This window comes from Empidonax traillii, unplaced genomic scaffold (assembly GCF_003031625.1).
Source record: "Empidonax traillii isolate 1590-97213 ecotype Southwest subspecies unplaced genomic scaffold, ASM303162v1 scaffold74:size2480735, whole genome shotgun sequence".
Taxonomy (NCBI): domain Eukaryota; kingdom Metazoa; phylum Chordata; class Aves; order Passeriformes; family Tyrannidae; genus Empidonax; species Empidonax traillii.
This window is the reverse complement of record NW_020955267.1, coordinates 882,636-903,745: the sequence shown is the minus strand read 5'-3', so window position 1 is coordinate 903,745 and position 21,110 is coordinate 882,636.

The following is a 21,110-nucleotide window of genomic DNA, read 5'->3' as shown; positions in this document are numbered from 1 at the left end:
TATCATTATCCTTTATTGCAAATACTTTATAAATAAAAATATATAGTTGTATACACACATATACATAGTTTATTTATACATTTATTTTACGTATATATATGCATTTCCCAAAGTTTTCCTTAAATTTGTCTCATCAGTATACCTGTAATTTTCTTTTATTTACTTCAAACATCTTATCTGCTGATCAATTTCCCTCTTTTTCATCTCAATACTGATAGAAACGTCTACACTGAAAGAGTCTACATTTCATCATCATTTTCCTCTCCTCGTCTCGCCTGCCTGAGCTGTGTGTGAAACACACAGGGACGCCATGCACTATATTTCCTCATCTTCTACACAAAAATACACCAAAAAATAAGGGTGGATGCAATGTAGCAGCAACATAGAATCTCCTCAAGCCTCTCAGAAGCATCATATCACAAAACAATTAGGAGATGAGAGATGGCAAGAGCCAGCACTGATTTTTTAATAACATGCTGTGATTCACTGGGCTACAGAAGATGTGAAGTACATTGCCCAGACAGTCAATAAACAGAACTAGATAAAGTACAGCATGAAGCTAATTTCTAAATAGAATTTTAAGCAATCATTGTTTATCATTTTGCCAGCTACAGACTCTAATGTCTTTGGAGTCTGTCTGGAACAACTTGAGGAATCAATCAACAGCTATCCATTAACAATTATTTGCCTTTTATTTATATAAAAAAAAATTACATAGATTACACACAAGTCACAGAAAAATAGTAAATATCAGAAATTCAGTCCTGCCCTTGCCTTATGCCAGATCTTCCCAAATAACAGACTTTTTCCTCTCCTCATCTGTTTTGTGTTTATTGATATTTATAAGTCTGTATCCTCAGTGTTCAATCTCCAAACAAACATAAACTGAACCAGTCAGGAAATCCTACTGACAGGAAACTTGAATCCATCAAAACATGAATCAGTGCCATCTCTAACTCAACAAAAGGGTTGCCCTTGATATCATAAAATGTGCAATTAGTCCAAGAAGCAGCTATTACCATCCTGGCTCTTCCCCTGCATGCTCACAATAGCACAGCACTTAAACCCTGCCTTTCCTCACCAACCATCCATGCACACTCCACGTTTAGATACTTATTACTGAAATAATTCACAAATTCACTTTCAAAGTCAGCAGCAAACATGAAACCAAAAGAACAGTGGGAGGTGGAGGGCAAGGGAGGGGAGGAGAACAGAGTTGGCCACAAGTTATAAAGTGTGGATATGTGACATCTGCAAATTTTTAGTACCATTTGTATGCTCTTGCTTTTCAGTGTCACAGTAACCTGACAGGAAGCTGAGAAAGCTGACCTGATTTTTCAAAATGAGGAAGACCTGCCAGAAGCACTTCTGACTGCCAGGTCACTGTTTAATCTGTTCCCTCTTCCAGTGTGGAAAAAGCTTGGTAATATTTTTTGTTCACAGTGTCTATCCTATTTTCTTTCTGTAAGCAGCATATGAAAAGGGAAAGGAAGGATTTATAGTCTGGACTGACCAGGTAGAATGAGAGACATTAAATTATTTTTAAAAACATTTTGCAAGGTGCATCTAAAAAATGATGTTATTTGCTAACAATATATCTTGAAGGGTTGATGTTATTGCTCAAATAAAAGAATCAGTAATGAAAGTACTTGATTGGATTGTTCTGAAATTAAATTTTATTTTGGACCATGCCAAGTATATTTTTGTGCTTTTTTTTTTTTAATTGTGGCTGTTATGCCATAAGAGTTATTATTTGCACAACTCTAGTCATCCTTCTAAAAGTAATCTTCTTCTAGTCCAACAAATGTAACAACATTGGTGACATTTTGCTAAACGATTCCTAAAATAAAATAAAAAATATTAGACTCAAAGAGATTCTCTAAAACCCTTTACAAAACCCCAGATAAATGAATCCTTATTTATGAATATTTAGAAGGCCTCAATGACCTTCACAGTACTACAATACCTCATTCCAGACATTTTCCATTTGAAAGCCTGCTCTGGTTTATGTGGCAATATGCTTTTGGTATATAAAAGGATGTAGAAGTTGTAATGTTGTTTAAAGTGAACATGCTCCCAAAATGGCTCTGTAACTCTTTGTGTAAACCTTTCTTCTTCCCAAGATCCCTTTAATCCTCGCTGTACCTTTGGAATGTCCTGAGAGATACCTGAAAGTTGACAACCCTATTGGTTGTTAACCCCTTATTGTCATTGGTTGTTTGTAAGACCTGCTGAACTCCTAATGGTGACATTGTAATCCTCCTAAAAGGTATTTAAGCAGTTACCCAGACTCTCTCTGCCTGCTCGTCCTGCCAGCTGCTGGTGTCCTGTGGTCTCTGCGAGAACCATGAGACACCAAGTGGTTAGGGGGAAGGGAGGGAGCACCTTCCCTCTCCAGGACCAGAGGTAAAAGGAAAAGCCTCTCACCTGGAGCTCCCCTCCCTATCCACCCTCAGCATTTGTCAGGTTTACCTACTTATATGAAGCTGAATGATTCAGCATTAAGCTCAAATTACTATATTTATTAGCAACTGGGAAGACGTGATAAACTGCCTGCAAATTTAATCCACAGAATTGGAATCTACTTTGTGTACTGGCAAAAATAAATGTCAAGTCTTAAACAGCAGCATTGCTACCCTCTCACTTCTCTCCAGCTCCCCAGTTTTCCTTCATCTGTTATGTGGTGTGCAGAGCACCAAAGCCCATTCCCAGCATGTGGCCCAAAATGTACCCCATAGATCAGGACCACAGTGATGTGACAGACTCATTCAGACTGTCTGTGAAAGACTATTACAGAGAAAAAATGGTGACTAATTAGCAAAATACAGGACAAGTGCAAGGATGTGAATCTGAAAGCAGCTGGGAAAAAAATACTTAGAAAATGTCAATGCAGGAGGGGCAGCTGCAGTAAATAAGCTGCAAGAATGGGAACTGAGACATTCAAGCTCACTTTTCAGCTTGCCTACAGACATCTTGCATAACTTTGGACAACACATTCAAATTTAGTTTCCCATATTTATGCATTAAATTTCACAGTTTTACCAGCTAATACTTCTGCATGTCTCGACACGCATTTTGACACCTCAAATACACATTTAAAAGCCTAAATTTTAAGCACCTCCACTTGAAAATGAACTTTTTTATCTTAATGTCTGAGCCTTCCCACTGAACATCATGTACTAAAAGACAACACGGACAACATATTTTGTTGGCAGAGAAACTGATCAAATAATGATGATAATGATAACGATGGCAAATAAGGTGAAAACCCTAAAATGAAATAATGTATTAAAACATCAGCGTTATGGCAAAGCTTCACACTGAGTCCCTGAGGAAAGATCGTTTCATTTGACACAGCATTAATGTGGCCATTAGAGTGGTAATTTAAATTATTTGCAATATCGTATCTTCTGCTAAGTGTGTTTCAAAGTGGAAAAAATACACCAATAAATATTATATTTGTTAGATTAAAAACTTCCATCTAGCCTTATTTTTAAAGAAATAAAAACTTTTAAAAAGGTGGTCTGTAGGGCAAAAGCTGTGTATTGATGCCCTCGTACCACACCCCAATTCTCGCAAACCCATGCACACCTAATGGAAAAAAACCCAAAGCCAACCTCCTTTTCTCACATCAACATGGTCACTTTGTAATCTCACCTAGGTTGTTCAGGAGGTCCCTTAGCTGTGTCCGGTACATAATCATCAAAGACTGTACAAGCTTCACAGCTGCTGTGATGGTGGACCTTCACACCATCATCAAAGAGAAACATAAGCACAGTAACTGTTTTGCAAATAATCCTCAGATTAATTCCTCATGCTGATTCTTAACTGCAGAGCTTTCATCTGTCATTTCAACTTACTGCTGATAACTGAAGTTTAAAAAACCTTGCAGGCTACAGTGAAGGTCACAAAATGAAAGGTACTTTTCAGCAGGACAAACTTGACAGAAGGTGCAAAATAATGTAATGCTACAACTGACTACCTTTCGTTTCTTTAATGTCTGATTATGCTTTTGGAAACAAAAAGTGTTTGTAAAAAGTAAGACTTCTACCCTACTGATTGACTGAAATGCACCGGTTTCTCCTATTTCAGTATCATGTGCCATAATTACATTTATTGCTCTGTGCTGACCTATACAATGCTGGACAGTGTCCCATTAGAATTACAGGCAGCTGCAGTCCTGCCCAAAACAGGTGAGAGAGGGGAATGAGGACAGTGATGGGCTCAGTATGATGTAAAAACCTGATGAAATCAGTGTTTTACCTAAGGCAGCATGAGCTAAATAGAAGGAGATAAAGGCATAGCCCAGATGTGCTCCAAAGCTGAGATGAAGAGGCTGCAGAGGAAGGGAGGGCTGGAATAAACTGTTAGTCCACATAAAACAGGGAAAGTGCAGCCTGAACTGTTTTTCTTATTATGCTTTCATAGGTGTGTTGATTGCAGCTGCTTCTACTCACTAAAGTCTCTTGCAGCCCTAGAGACTAGAATCTGCAGAATTTTTGCCCACAAAGTTAATTTTGGGAGACTTCAGGGTATTACAAGTGCCAAAACATATGTTATGATAAATAAATGTTTTTTTACTAACTCAACCAAGAGCACAGCTCCTTACACATTTTCAGGGATTTGACCCAAAATACCATGGTATGCTCCATGCCCTAACTCCGGCACACTGCATTGGTAAGGAAAATGCAGATTTTATAAACTGTAATTCATTTAGCTATCAGACAGATTTCTAACGATGACTAGATAAAAAGGAAGTGTGCTAGAAGAAAGATTTAGAAATAAAACTTTGTTTTCATAGTCAGGGAACCAGACGCGTGGCTCTTCTACCTTTATCTACCATTTCACTCTGGAAGTATTGGAAATCACATAGATGTTCCATTCAGGCAATTTTCATTTTAAAATGATACTGTAATAGGTGTGCTGCCATCCACAATTTAGAGGAGCTCTGGAGACATCCCCAGATAATGGTGGAGATTGAATCAGCCTCTTGCAGTGTCAGTAGTCATAAACACACTTGGGGAACTAAGCTACCCTTGCATGTCCAGCCTCTCCATTGGTTTTCCAAGCTGAATAGATGTTAAGCAGAGCTGACCTAACCAGCTTGTTCAGCAGACACTAATGAAAGCATACTTTAGAAACTGAAATACCATGAAAAGAAATCCTGTGGAGAAGTTTCTATAATCTTCAAGCAATTACTCACAAATATTTCTATCAATAGAAAATAAATTACTTGATTAGCTTCTGTTTTGAAAAGGCAGTTACTGGGTCATGCTGTCACTGCAGCAGAAAAGAGAGATTCTGCACCTGCAGGCAGCAACATTTGTGCACAATACAGAACAGAAGATAGTAAAATTACCTCTTATAAATGCTGGCTTTGAACAGGAGCCTGGATGTTTAGGTAAAATTCTGCTTTTACTGTCATTGAGCTACTAATGGATTTTGAAACTCCTAAGAAGGCTTCTATGAACAGAATAGCACAGATGTGCACCAATGAAAGATTCTAGTGCTGCTTTCTTAGAGTTCAGTCTCAAAGCAGTTACTTGCTATAAATTTTAAAGAAGTTCAGAAAGTAATAATTCCATCCATTACCTCTTAGGAGCATCTCATTTGCAAGCAGGTATTACCAATATCATTACCAATCTAACACTATTCATCAATATTCAGCTTGCCTAAATTTCTTTTGAGGGCTCTTCCTGGATTTTGTTTGGTTTATGTTGTTGTTTTCTGTTGTTGAGGTTTTTGGGGAGTTCTTTTTTTGTTATTTTACTGTTTATGTTCTCCTCCATTAATTTAGACAATGAATTTATGTTTATATGCACTAGGTTGGATGTCATCAGACAGAGGGATAGTCACAAATGCGAGGGAAGATAGATGTCTGCTCTGGTGCATGAAGATAAACTTTCCCAGGCAAGCAGTAAGTACATTAGGCTAATTTGACTGGACTCTGCAAAAGCTCATCTTCTCCATTTGACTATAGTAAGATCCCATGTAGATTAGGCTTCCTAATACTTTCTATTGCCTTTTTAAAAAATAAACTTCTATACACATCAGCTTTACTTTACATTTGATCTTTTCCTGGAACTGTTCAACAGGCTTCAACTGTATCTAAAAACCTCCTCAATCGCCAAGCAACACAGGTGGTGCTCCTTGTGTTTACAGTAAGATAGAGTGTATCTGTATTTACACTTCAGATATGCCACAGCTTTTAGCTTTTACTCATATTCACCATGAAATTAGCAGACATTATGCATTCTAGTTTTACTTTCGAATAACTACCTTTCAGGTGCTGCAATTTCAATGATATTTTTCACTGATTACATTTTCCAAGAAGTACATACTTCCACTTGCCACATCTATTTCTGTACAGGAGTTATATAACTGCTTTTAACTTGCCACATATTTTTATGTTAGGTATATCTGTGAATTAACTCTTACAGGAAAAGACAAATGAGCATTACTAAAAAGCAATTACCTCAAAATAGTTCACATCCTAAGTTTATCTGACAGCTTATCTCCTGGTAAAGTATTAATTTTTCACTACTCTGAATGGAATTATTTTACTGAGTTTAAAAATACTTGCTTACTTGTGTTTCTCATTAATTTCTGTCTTTTTTTTTTTTTTCCCCCCAGAAAAAAAATGTGTTTGGTCAAGTTACATCTATTGAAGGCCCAATTGATTTGCTACTCCATTATTTCTCTTCCACTAAAACATGTTTGTTGGTTATGTTTTGCTAATGACACTTCCAGGGAGTAACTATCAAAACAATTTGATCAGTTTAAATAATTAGAAAAGTGAGTTATGGCAATTCTACTACCTTAGTCCTCACTCTGTTATGGATAGATGATCCCAAACAAAACGTGGTCATTCAGAGAACTCTTAAGATCCCAGTTTTAGAAAGGCAAATAAAACAGGAAAAAATCTGTTCATTTGTATAGTGCTGAGACAGACTAGCAGCTCCATAGCAACCCTTTTCCTGGGTCCTGTGCAGAGGAAAAGGACCTGTTAAGCATGAATCTGTACACAGTATCAAATTAGTCTTTGGCTGGCTAATTTTCGTGGAGATGAAAATCTGCCTGAGGTATGTTCAAAGCTTTCCAAAAGCAGCAGCTCCAGGTGTGCACTTATAACTGCCCATGACTGCTTATATTTTTTTATTGAATGTCTATGAACATTTACAGACAAGGTTAAATTATTCAACTTCATGATCAGTTTTGGTGTTACAATTGAAAAAATCCATGTAAACAAACTGGCTTAGAGAAGACAGCTTTTGGCTTCCCAAGAAGGATAACTAATGACAGAAAATCAAGTAAAAGGCTGGTTGCCTTATAGTGGGGGTTGTTTTAGTTATACTGATGATAAATAATCAGTAATCAAAAGTCACAGATATACTTTAACAATTACTCATTCAGTGTTAAGTAAATCTGTTCTATTCATCTCTGAGGAACATAAAACCTTTTCCTAGAGCACTGTTCATGCAATGGTAAGGGTTTCAAATTCTTGATTAAGTTCATTTTTGGGTACTCTTAATTACTCCACTATTCCTTCTCTCCTGTCAGAAAATTATTACATTAAATTTTACCGATGTATTAAGTCATTATTTGTTTAGTATCCTGTAATGATTCTGTACAAAGCCAGCAAAAAATGTTACAGTTTTAAAACTGAAGTGTAAAAATGGATATAAAGTTGGTCATCTCCATGTCTGTCCTAATTTTCCATTTGAGTAAGAGAGAGATACACATCATTATTTTCCTTTATAGCTCACAATCATTCAGGATTTGGAAAATATAACAATTTTAAAGTTTTATTATAAAAATTATTCAATGAGTTCTGATCCTGTGAGGACACCTAGTGAGCAATTCCATATAGGAACAAAACAGTAAATATTCCTACAATATACAGGATGAACAGACATTTTCATCAAGTCTTTTATTGTAGACAGATAATATTTTATTTGTATTAGAGCAGCTTTGAAAGCCAAGCAATACTTGCAATAGGCTTCTTATACTCTGTTTTATAAGAATACAGAAAAGAGAAATCTATGTCCTAAAAGTTTACACTCTCAGGAAAAATTAGCTCATACATTTTCACAGGCAGTTATACAGTCTCTGGTAATGTAACTTTTACATGCAGTTTGCAATATGTATCCTGATATTATTCCTGTGACTACCCCAGGCCTGTGACTGTAGGCTTTGGCTGGAGCAGGAGCCTTCTGGAGGGGCTGTCTAGAGACTGGGTACACAGAGCCAGCTGCCAGCCAGGTGCTCCTGGCACTGTGAGCACTGCACAGAGACACCCTGAACCAGCAGGAAAACCAGGTGAGAAGTAGGAAAAGGGAGAAGGAGAAGGTCACATGTTTTTCATGCAGACTGCACAGGACTTGACAAGTCTATTTACAGAGGAAAAGAGAATGACGCCGTGACCCAGAGCTTAATCAGTATCTGGATTCAGTTAAGAATTTTTGAAATATGCAAGCTTTATATCAGAAGAGTAACTGCATTCAACAAATGATCAGCCATAGAGTACCTTAGGCCCAAAATAGGTTGCATCATCTTAATGACTATTTAAAAGAAGGAAACAACATTTCAAAGGAAGTCTGTTACACTGTGCCTACTTATAACATCTTAAAACCTGGAAGATTCGGTTTGGAAGAATACTGCATTCAGCCTCCAAAGACAAAATTCATTTTGTACACTACAGAAATAACGTACTTATTGAACTGTGTATACAATAGCACTTCCCTAACCCTCCTTTTGTTTTCTGTAAAGGTAATAACTCTCTCCTTGAAAGACTGCATATAAGACTTTTCTAAATTAGTAAAGCCCCAATCGTTTTTTATAGCAGAGGCATTAATTGACAAGGCCTTCAATTTCCATCTAATTATTGCACTAGTCAATTTCTCCAAATCCTCATAAATATTTAAGAAGTTGCCAGGTAATGTAGCAAGCTTAAAGAAAAACACAAATGAGATACAAAAGGAATTTCTGCTACACATCATGGAATGAGCATAAGGAAACCTGAAAATCCTTTGAAAGGAAAAAGCACAGGTAAATTCTTTAGTAAAATCATTGTTTCATTTACACTTTCAAGAAACTTCCAGTCTAGAAGTGTTAGGTCTGTCACTACACTGGAAATCACCCCCCTATGTTATAGGAGATAGAAGAGAAAAAAAAGTTAGTTTTACGTATTTGGAAAAGTAACTAGGTATTGTTGGAAAAATATCTTTCTTAGTCTGTTGTAAAAGCAACTTGCAGAATAAAGAGTATTGGGTGTGTGCAAATAAGCAAGATTTAAGAATGGGCATGTAAATTTTGACAATATATTTTTTTTTTCCTAGCATATAAGCATTGAACATCAAATAGGACTTACTGAAATGATTCTCTGAAAATATTTTGACAAAAGTCAAAAAAAGATAGTTGATGCTGATTTGACTTAAGTAATTACGGTAAACATCTGAAGGACGATTGCCATGTTGTGTGATGAGTTATTTTATAAAAAGCAACCTAAAATAAGCTTATTATCTGATATTGTTTCTGCTCTGAGACTCTTTTAATTCCTTCACAGTACTTGAAAAAAAAATAACACTTGGGAAATGAAAAGAATTTATGAAAATTGCTGCAGAGGTACTTCTAGCATGAATCTTCATGCCAGTAGTCACAAACAGTTAGACCACCCAGAAACAGTAACATCATAGACCTATAATGAAGTGAAAAGAAAACATTCGAAGGAATGACAGAGAAAAAGTTATATAATTCTGATATCAACTCCAGCATCCAGTGGACTAGCCAATTGTCCAATCCATTTTCTTAAAGGAAGAAAAATCACTGTTGAGTACCATCATTGATTCTGCCCCTCACGAAGTCTATAACATCTAAAAGAAACCTGACACATTTTAATAGCTATCAAGGGCAAGAACTTAATCATTCATCAAAATAATTGCCTCCTAAATGGCTGCGAAAAATTCACCCTTGACAATCATTATATAAAATGCATAATATACATAGACCTGCACATAAAAACGCTAATGTCTTATTTTATTCTGAAGTAAAGGTTAAAACGTGACCTCTCATTTTAAGTAACATAATTTACAAACTGTTATTTGATGAAAATATCACTTAACATCTCTGTCTAATCTAGTGTTTTAAATTCCCCAGAACAATAAATATGAAGATCAAATAGGCTGAATAAGTAAGGAGTGCTTTCTGTTAGAACAGCCAAACCATCCTTACTTCACTGGCTAATGTAGCCAGGCTCTCATTTTTCTTACTATTTCTGATTCTGTAGTATGATCAAACATCCCACTCCAGGTCCAGCCCAGCTGGATTAAACCTTTCCTGCCCTCACTAACGTATCTCCTTGGCTCTGTTAGAATAGGAGTCATGGTGTGCCACCCTTAGGCTGTGCAAGTCAGAATGGCATAACTGAAATGACTATAATTACCTGAAGCAGTGGAAAAAGTGCTCCTACCATCTATTTCTTACTAGCAAAGCTATAGAAGTGTACAATGCACCTCACAGGGTGAGGGATGGTATCATTTTTAAGCAGCACACACTACCTTGGAAGTGAAGCAGTTCAGGTAAGTGGAGCCTAATTTAGGCACACTGCTTTGTAACTACATCTTTGCTACTTCCTGTGTAGGCTCAGATTACTTTGCATGAGACAGAACCAGGGCGATCCCAGGGGCTTTCTACAGATTTCTGCACCCCATTCTTACAATCAACAGTGCTGGGAAGCATAGTGTGGGAGGCTCTGCATGGGTGATTGAGGCCAGTGGAGGTGTCTAAAATCAGCCATACCATCTCTAAAGCAGCTGATGTTGCACTGGATCTGAACCAATTTGTTCTGACATCACCCTGTTGTAGCAAGGGTTTTTTTCTTAACTCAAGGGTGGCCCTGAGTTTACCATTTGCGTTGGTAACTCTGCTAAGTAAATCCACACCTGTTTTTATGAGAAATTTTATATTCATGTTATTTTTCAGCATCAGTTTATCAAATTAGTCACTGCAATATGGCCATTTTTACACATCTGACATCCCACCTCCATTTTATTTGCCATTTCTGCACTTTTCACTACAGCTGAAACACCAGAGTATTCACCATCCATTGGAAGTAGAAGAATAAAGCAGTAATCCTTCCCTGGGTCATTTCCAAAGCTGGATGCATTTTCTCCATTTTATCAATCATACTATATTATGGCATAAAAAGATGAGATGCAAAAACCAACCTTCAAAGCAATTTAAATTTATGTTTACTGCAGTCATTATTTACTGATGTATTGATCTTAGACTTTCACTAATTTCAGTGAAAATATCTTACATTCAAGAAATGAAGGTTATGCAAGACCTGTAATTTACTCATTGCCAATGAACTTTAAAAAATTTTAGTACCAACTGCAGCTGAAAAAATGCATACAAAATTCAATTGCCAGGGGAAAATAACCATGCTGGATTATGAAGGACTTTTATTTCTTAGTGTCCATAAATAAAAATATTTTCATCAGCATAAAAATCCAGTCTGTTTATCATAACTCGCTTACAATATTTTGATAGCCCCATAGATATTTTCCCCTATGATGTAATATTCTTACTGGTTTTTTTGTTCCTGACACTGTATCTTTTTTTTTTTCATATAAATTCAATTGCAAGTTTTTTCCCCACTCATTATAGTTAACTTTCCTGCTTAGCTTGGAATTTGAGCTCATGCTTGAATCTGAAGAGAATGATCTGGATAACATGTTTGGAGAACTGAAGTGTGTAGAGGAGAGAGGAAAACCTAAGGAACTTCCTTGAACTTCAGCATTTTGCTTTCATCTGTATATTTTACCATATTTATATTCTGCTGCAGTAAAACAAAGTACTCACAGGAAAACAGAAATGGTAGAATCATGTACTTCTAAAAATTGCTAGGTACTAGATATAACCATAAGAACACAAAAAAACCTCCCATATTCTGAACACTGAGCATGGAAAACTAGAGCATTTATCACTTGCTGGCAAAGTGGCACAAGAAAAATCACAAGTTTGAGTAAATTTTTCAAAAAAGAATAGTCACACATTGATTGAAAAGCTGGACTTTTTGGTTTTGCAGAGAATAAATCCAAAAGCTTTTTACAGTTCAGAGAGTAAACAGAAAAATTAAACACCCTTGAGAAGCCATATTCCAAATGAAATTTTGTTTTTAATGGACTAAGATTTTATTTTAAAGTAATTTACATTTAAGCTCCTTTCAGGTTTTTGAGTAAAGTGAAACACAACTTCTCAAAACAGAAAAGAGTTGATTCCTAGAAAAGCCAAAGAATCCTGTTCTGTAAATGTGAAAATAGAAGGGAAATAAATTGTTTTATTTTCCTGGTCTTTTGTCTAAACAAGAATTCTATGAAATGTGCATGCTTGCATAAAGTGTAAAACAAAACCAACCTTTTTTATGGTAAAACCTTCTGCCCAAAAGTTTCTGATTAACCCTAATCATACTGTCTTTAAATGAAAGGTAAATTAACAATCAGCCACATTACAGATTTTCAGATTTATAGAGGTACTTAAATACACCAATAGTCCTCTGCTGGAATACTTTAAAGTACATAAATGTACATGATGCCTTTGAAAAGGAGAATTACTATCTAATGCTTTCTGACACTTCTGAGAAATTAATTCAACTCTAATTTTGCTATAACATTTTGAGTTACCGATTTCCTTCTTTCTCAGTGAATATGCAGAGAATTCTCATTTTGCACTAAACAGTTTAAATTTTTAAATTATATTTTGTTCAAAGAAAAATTGTTTTGGGAAATCCTGGCCACTGTTTCCCAAAACAGAAAGTAGGAAGGCTTCACTGTTCATGTTGAACTGTGTTTTGTCATTCCTACTTGGCCATAAAGAGTCACATCAGTAGCTGCACTAATGGATTATTAGGAAAGATTGGGATATCAGTGCAGTTGGCTCTGTTGTATTCCTGGCTGCCTTGTTTGTTCTAAACAAATAATCCATCTGTTGTTATCTTCCAAAGCAGAGGAGAGTTAGGGAACTGCAGTTGCCACAAACCTTCTAAGATGGCTGTTCTACATACCATCCCAAACCCTGGCAACTGACAGAAAATACTTCCAGCATTTCTAAAATAGTCAGCTCTCTTAATCTACGTCCAGCTTTCACCTCTGCAATATTTCAGACCTGCTCAATATTTTTGAATGCAGCAAAAGTATGTTACTCTACCATTTTCTGTAGTATAATGAATACCAGAGACAGTGAAATAGAACAAAAAAGCAGAGGAAAGAGGAAGAGAGTGTGTATAGCTATTATAACCAAGTTTCAGGAAGAGATTATAGCCACCTATATCTGTACAGGCCTCATTTACCTTACTGACCTGTATAGTTTGGTATATAAATCAGTCATGTTGTTCACATTTTATCATCATTCTGCTGGTCTGCACACCTCCACCACTGTGTTTCTCTCTTGTTTCAGACAGTCAAATCAGTACACATATTGACATCTGCACCAGCTGTCATAATCTAACATTTCTGCTTACAGCCTACAGTTTCACCAGAGGCATGCTTTCACCTCTTCAAGACAAACTACTTCTGTTTTTTCATTTGCATTCATTTGCCTTTCTCAAAATAAGAGTCGCGGTCACCAGCAACTGGATCAAATTTTGAGCTGGATCTGTGACTACCTTCTTGGGGAGAATCCCTGAGCTGCCAAACAGAGGATGCCATGCCACAGGTGTTTTAGTTTACCAAGCTGATGGCTTAAGAGCACTTCTGCACATGGGGCAGGAATGGAGAGATGTTCTCCCAGAATACACACTGAAATGTTTCACAGAGAAGGGCTTCTAAGAGAATTATTGAGGGTTCAGGATTTCAAGTGCCAAAATAGTGCCTAACTGCAGTTTGTTTTTGAATGCAACTACACAGGTACAGCCCACACTGCAGACATTCACACTCCCACATCCCAGAAAACAGCAGCAAAGAGAAGAAAAACAGAGTTTGCAATTTGTCAGACAAAGATTGCATGGTATAACTTAGGTGTTAAAAGCCATAAATAGCTCAAGTGTCAAGCAAGTGGCACAGTGTCATCTAAAATCTCAGCGGTGCTGCAGATCACAGCTTCACCTATGACTTGCTGCAACCACCTCCAGCCCTATCCTAGTACAGCAGCTAAATTGAAAGTTGCAGGCCTTCAGAAGACAGTTATCTGATCTCATCTACATCTCCTGCAAAGGACAGCCTCTCCTGATCAGAAACAGGGCTCTTTGGTCCCCTTTGCACTGACGCAGCCCTTTTACACAAACCTCTGCAATGACGTTAGAGCAAGGATTGATGGAGAGCAACAGCTGAGAAAAGTAGCCTGCATAAATACCACATAATCACACTCAGATTACTTGGATTTTTGTCTCCACAAAAACAATCCTCTATCTGCTGCCCTTTTCTTATATATATGTCCCATTTACTTCTCTTTTTAAGTATATGTATGAGAAGTTTCACATTTACTATAAAATCTGATAGACTATTTGCAGTGCCTCCATACAGAAATAAATGCACTATAAACATATTATTCTTATTGTAAGTATTACACTGTAATTCTTAATGGGATTAGGCAAGTCAGCAAGTTTTCAATATTGCTAGGAAAAAAAATGTACTTTTGCCTGCAAGCTCTCAAAAACAGCTAGGAGAGAAGAATGGAATATTAGATAATTCTATTATTAGAAAATAAGGCTAATCATTCTTGTACAAGTAGCCTCCTATTGAGACTACTTTAACACATTTTTTCTGCTTGATACACAGTATAGTTACTAAGGAGCTAGTCTTCAGTTATGTAGGTTTTCTTTCTTTAGTTCATAGCTTCTGAACAGCTCTAATTAGAATTAAAGTATAATTTGGAAATCCTGTAATTAAATAATTATTTGTGCTCTAAGATAACTGGTTATTTAAAGACTTGTGTATGAATTTCTTCTTAAATCACAAAATTAATAGTTCGTAACTGCATGAACATCAAGCTTGTCAGAGTCATCAGCATGTAAACTAGAGTGTGGTGATCTAAAACAAGCTGGGAATTAAACCACAAATAAGCTGCTCCCCTTTCTCCCACTGCCCTCTGGTGAGAGACAAACAAAGGCAGAGATAACAATTTAATTAAAACAAATAGCAATAGAATAAGAAATGCACAGTAATAGCAATAATATTATAGTTATCTTAGAGAACTAATAATTGTTAGTTCACCCCTCCACTGGTGTGAATCCATGCAGCACTGTCTGCTCTGGACTGCTCTGCTCTGCTGAGCTTGGGTTTGGCTTTGCTTGGCTCCTCTTGACTTGCCTTTGCTGCCACTTCGTTCACCACGGCTGCCTCCAGCCCTGGCACTGCAGAGCATGAGCTCCACTGGGCTCAGCTATGGTTACCACTTGGAGTTACATTCTTCCTGAGGGACAGGAATGGACAGGCGGCAGTGAGAGCAGGACAGAGTCAGCAGCACCTATCCAGGCAATTTCCCTGAGGAAGCAACGAAACAAAATTGCACATTTCCAGTGTGTACTCACCTTTTTTTCCCCATGAAACCGCTCTCTCAGAGATGATGTGGGTGGTATAGATTAGCAACCTGGGGCCAGCCGGGTGCAGGAGGACCTAGTGGTCCCATCAAGGCCCTGACAGTAGGAGACGAAGGCACAGCTGGGCTGGAGAGACCGTGGTTGGTCTGACACAGGTCTTGGGCAATTCCTCTCTCCTTTAGGCTCGGTGGGAAGGAAAAAGGACCTACATACCAGGTACAAGGTATGTGCATCATCTTGGGAAGAAATGTCTCTTTGCACTGGGGACAGGTAAAAAAAATTCATCCCAGTTAGAGAGCTTGTCCATGCAAAAAAGAGTATAACAGTGTGAGCAGGACACAGCTGCAGATCACATCATCTCAATGAGAAAAGGAAGAAGGAAGTGTCTCCTACCTGAGTGCAGTCATGGTGGAATCAGGCATGTTTGAAGAAGAAGCATAGTGGTTTAGGAGGTCCTGTCCTCCATCAGCGCAATGAAGATGACGCGTGTGATATCCCCTCCTGAAGCGCCTCCACAGTCTGATGCAGGTGGTGGTCCCAGCAGACTGAACTGAGGAAAAACATGGAAAAGATGAGCAAGGGCAAAGTGTGCAGAAGGCAATCCACAGTTCTGGACAAGGCTTTCCCAAAAGCTGGAGAGGCCATTGGGCACATGTCCCTCTTGCCACTCCTTTTCTCATAGTGTGGCCCCACCCAAAGGACTCAGCTTGGCTGAGCATGACACACCAAAAGGTCTCAGCAGATACTTCTATGAAAATATCAGGATTTGCCTCCCAAGGCTTAGGCTCATCTCCCACAAATTCTATCTACTAAGAAACAACTCATCACCTTCCTCAGTGCCTACTTCCACAAGGAGGAATGGACTGGTTCCCTCTCCAGAAGCACCTCACTGGTATAGACCCTTCTATGGGTACTGGAAGACAGAAAATCCCAGGACCTCCTGGCAGTGAGATTGAGTCAGTGCAAAATCTGAAGAAGTTAAACCTTTTGGGAGTTGAGATCATGTGTGGGCAGGCAGTGCTGAGCTGCAGGCCGGGTGATCTGCAATCATCTCAGACTTGATGCTGAGCAAGAAGTACTAAGACCTGGAGAGATGCAGATCCAGGTGTGCTGTGGCTCCTCAAGCATTTGACTGAAGCCCTGGAGAAGGGCTGGGACCAGCCCTGTAGGGCTCTTAGCTATTCCTTCTAGAGCTAGGCAGACACCATTCCTGGGTGGCCATGGTGGAGAGCCAGAGAAAAGCTTGGGAAAGCAAATACATGAGTCTCCTTGTGTGGAAGACCAACTTAGAGGGCTGAATCTACCATATACAGAGAATAGGGACTCTCAGCAGTACTGGCAGGGGGAAGCTGTGTTAGGAGACAAGGAGAAGTGACACCTGCTGAGTGCCCCAGCCAGTGGTGATTCCACAGCTGCAGGCTTTGGGTGCCAGGGGAAAGCTGCAGGCAGCCCCTGGGAGGTCACCAGGCAGAAGGTCATCCTCCTTGTACATCAGCCCTGGCATCTGGGTCAGGGTTGGCACAGTGGCGCTCTAGAGGCAGTCAGGAAGGGAGCAATGAGAGGCAAGCTTCATTCTACTGAGCACCTCCCAAGATGCCTGGGGAAGCTGTCCTGCCCCATACCAGAAGCCTCCTTTACTAAGCACAAACCAGGCTCTACACCTGGGTTTCTAAGGAGTTCCCACCTGCCCTCCTCCACCCAGCCCTACAGAACCTGTCCTGCCATCTGATTTCAGGGAGCTTCAGGGTAGATGCTGTCACAATCCTCTCTTGACTTGGAAGCCTTCCCCTTCATGGCAGACATGCTGTTGATCAGTGCCAACAGCTACTCTGCCAACACTGAGGGAAAAGCAGGAGATAGGGGTAACTCCAAGACAGAGAAAGTCTCCTTAAGGGAGTCTCCAGGGCGCTGGTGAGCAGGAGGTGGCAGTCTGGCTGGGGAAGGTGTTCCCAGAGCTCACAAGTAAAGTGCTTGTGCACAGCCCTCGGGGTGGTGGCATCACAGCTGGCATCTGTCCACTCCACCACACATCCCACTGCTACTGAAATGGCCTCACTGGGCTGACTCTAGCTTCAGACTGTGGTCCAAACCAAGGTTCTCTCCAGCATTCTCAGCCTCCATTGGCTACTACTCCATCACCGTCCTCATCTCCCTCAGTCCCTTCCAGCCTCCTTGCCCCCACCAACCAGGCAGCACCCAGGTGAGCCAGAGGAGGGTGAACAGGGAGCGGAGCTCACTCTGCTCCATCCCTAAAGGCTTTCCCTAGCATTCAAGCTTGTTCCAGGCTAGGCCAGTGCCATCAGATCTGGGACACTCCTCCTCCTACAGAAGCTCAGCATCACCCTAGGAAGACTGTCCCTCTCCACTCCTTTGCAAGGCTTTCAGCAAGTTGAGCAGACCCTGTCCAGGTATTCATCTTCATCAAGGATGTGGGGAATTGTGCCTTTGGAGATCTATCCCTTCTCTTCCCACTGCTCCCAACCTCCCTGATACAGGCATCATTTGGCATTGCAGACAACTCTTCACAAACTGGCTTCCCGCAAGGAAGAAAAAGACATGATCCTCTGCCAGCCCTGCTCTTGGCTCAGCAAGAACCTGTCCAGGAGCTGGGACAGAGTTTGTGGCAAACTTGCCAGCAGGTCTGTCCCTCCTTTTCCCCAGACAGCCCCTCTCCTTGGGGACAGCCTGGCTGCAGGGACTGTGGGCCCTTGAACCATTCCCCTCTCTTTTAGGTGTGGTAGGAGAGAAGAAAGCATGAGGTATGAGGTTCCCCATGCACATCATCTCAGAATGTGTTATGTCTTATGGCCTTTGCAGGGAGGACAAGCAAAAAGGCTCATTTCCTATCTGGAGAGCTTAGAGCATCTCTCCAACATTTATAACAACTGACATTTCTGGAGAAGAAGGACAACTGAGAGGAGCAAAACCCTGCTCTGCTATGCCCTTGAGATGTGATTTTCTTTACTTTATGCCAGATATGTCTGTTTAAAAAATAGTAAAGGCAACAACCTGCTGTAGTAGAGATGAACCTCTGTAGAAGGAGAGCTCATCTACAAAACACAGGTTTATTTGGGAAAATTATTCTCAAGTAAAAGAGCATATGAACTTACAGTGCATTTTCTTGTTTCATATTATCTGCACACGAGAATAGCCTTAGCAAACAGTACATTTACAAAACCATTAAATGAAGTTGCCCATACTAGTTGACAAGCACTTCACTGCAAATTTGTTTATACATTATAAATTTACATTTTAGGAATTGTAAATAAGTTCTTTGCTACAGTGCATCACTATGAAACAGATTATGAAAAGCTGACGAGTAACACCGTCTTTTCTAATAACAAATCTGTCACACCATTCTAGTTTTCATAAACATTTGCCATTATTTTGTAGTTTGACTCAAAACTTTGTCAAATTCCTTTCACTGAGTTTAATGAATTCTGCATCAGGATTTTAATGACCATTTTATGCACATATGCATCTACTCACAAAAAAAAAAAAAACCAAACTGCAATTCAGTGAAGTCCCTCCCAGCAGAGAAACCAGGCTTTCAGCTTTGAAAATACCTGATGCCTGTTGTTTTTTAGGGTTTTTTTTATTAGTGCTGACCTGCTCTAGAAAGTCACAGCCTCTGCTTGCTGCTCTCAGCCTGGGGCCTTCATTTTTTTTCCTAAGAGTAAAGGCACTTTACCTTTTTCACTCTCTGCAAACAAAGTATTGTGCCCATTTTGGGAGGGAGTCAGGAAGGGCCAGAGGTGAAGAATGTCTCATGAAGCCAGGTGTGGCTACTTTTTAACTTTTCTGTTTGAACTCCAACAGATAGCAGTGGTAAGCCTTTTTCCTTTTGCGACAAAAAGAATTTACTGACTCAACAGAGTGAATAGAAGGAAACTTACTGTAAAATATAACTGCTTGGAACAGTTGAAAGGTTCCACAGAGTTTACTGCCTTCTTTTGAATGCCTCATTTTGTAGGAAAGTACCTCAAAATCAGGAGAGGAAAAAAAGTCTGGACAGGAAAGGAGCTGTTATTCAGGGCTTGTGCCACTCATTACCTGTATTATTGCAAGTACATATGCCTAGACACGGGGATGTGCTTCTGCACATGTTCATATACATGTACATTTACATTTGTGATATATGATAATGTCAATTATCATTTTATTAAATATACACCAGTATGTGTAATACCTCCTCTCAACAGTTATGAGAAATGGAGGCTGCTGGTGTAGCCAGTTTGCTACTGGGGAGTTGTTCCACTTGAGATTGCCTACTGCCATCTCCTGGTGATCTGTCTTATAGTCACACTTCATAAGAGTCACCTTTTGAATAATATTGCTTAAAACATCATCTTAATACACATTGACATTTTCAGAGCACATTCTGCATGCACACCAATTCCAGTATAATTTTTTTTTGCCTAATATGCCATGAAATGGCTCAGGTTGCATCCTTCTTTTCAAGATTTGGTCCATTACCAAACTCAAATCGAAATTCAATTTGAGTCCATATGAGCCAAGCACTGGCTTGAGGGTTTAGATAGGGTGGGATGGAAGATATAATAGATAACTTGAGTTAATGTTCTTTCTACCCAGGTATACTCTTACAGTAAGCATAGTAGATGGCCCGGGTTTACCATGACTTACCAAAGGAGTCTCCATACCAGCCTAGACCACCTCAATCTGCCCTTGTGGCAAAGGTACACAGGGAGTGTTACAAAAGAGGACTATCACAGTGTCCCATAGTATGAAACACCTTTTGTGCTGAGTCATAGGCAGCCAATGCTCAGTAGTGTCTACACAGCACTGTGCAGGGCATTATACTAGTCCTGCATCCCACCTCTCACAGTGTGCTCATACAAAATTCAGACAGGTTTAATGCTGAGTTGGAACCTGGGTTTTTTTAGCCTTATAAAATGCAGTATAGTTAAGAGTGCAATACATGTGTAGACTATGCATAAATAATGTGAAAGTACTGACATATTTCTCACTGAAATTAGAAGCACATTAGCCAGAATTTTTTTATGGCCTTCCAGGGTGTATTGCCTCTGTTTAATTTGTTGAAAATGACAAATCTGTTATAATTTGGCATAGACTTCAAAAGAAAATACATTTCTGAGATATATTTCTTAAGGCAAAAAGTATTAATAATACTGAGACCAATTTTGATTCATTTTCTTAACCACTCAAAAAGAAAACTCACTTTCAATTACACATCTAGAAAAGAAAGACTAATAACTCACCTTTCCACTCTGAAACTACTATCTAGTGAGAATCCCCTAGCAGCAGCCATAACATTATCTTCCTCTATGCAATATAGCTGCCATTCTTCCGCCACTAAAATGAGCAAAGCCAGCAGTGAGTTACAATTTACTGCATTCTTTCGAACCCAAGAAAAGTAAACTGAAAACACTACAAGTTCAGATGCAATGATAGGCCACTTGCATTCATTGCATTTTTACAAAGAGGTTTCCCAAATTATCTTCTTAAACTCATGGTTTTTCTTCCAAATAGTAGTATCGATCCTGGGAGCCCCCGGTGGTCCAGGGGAAAATACACTGCACTGTCACTGCAGAGA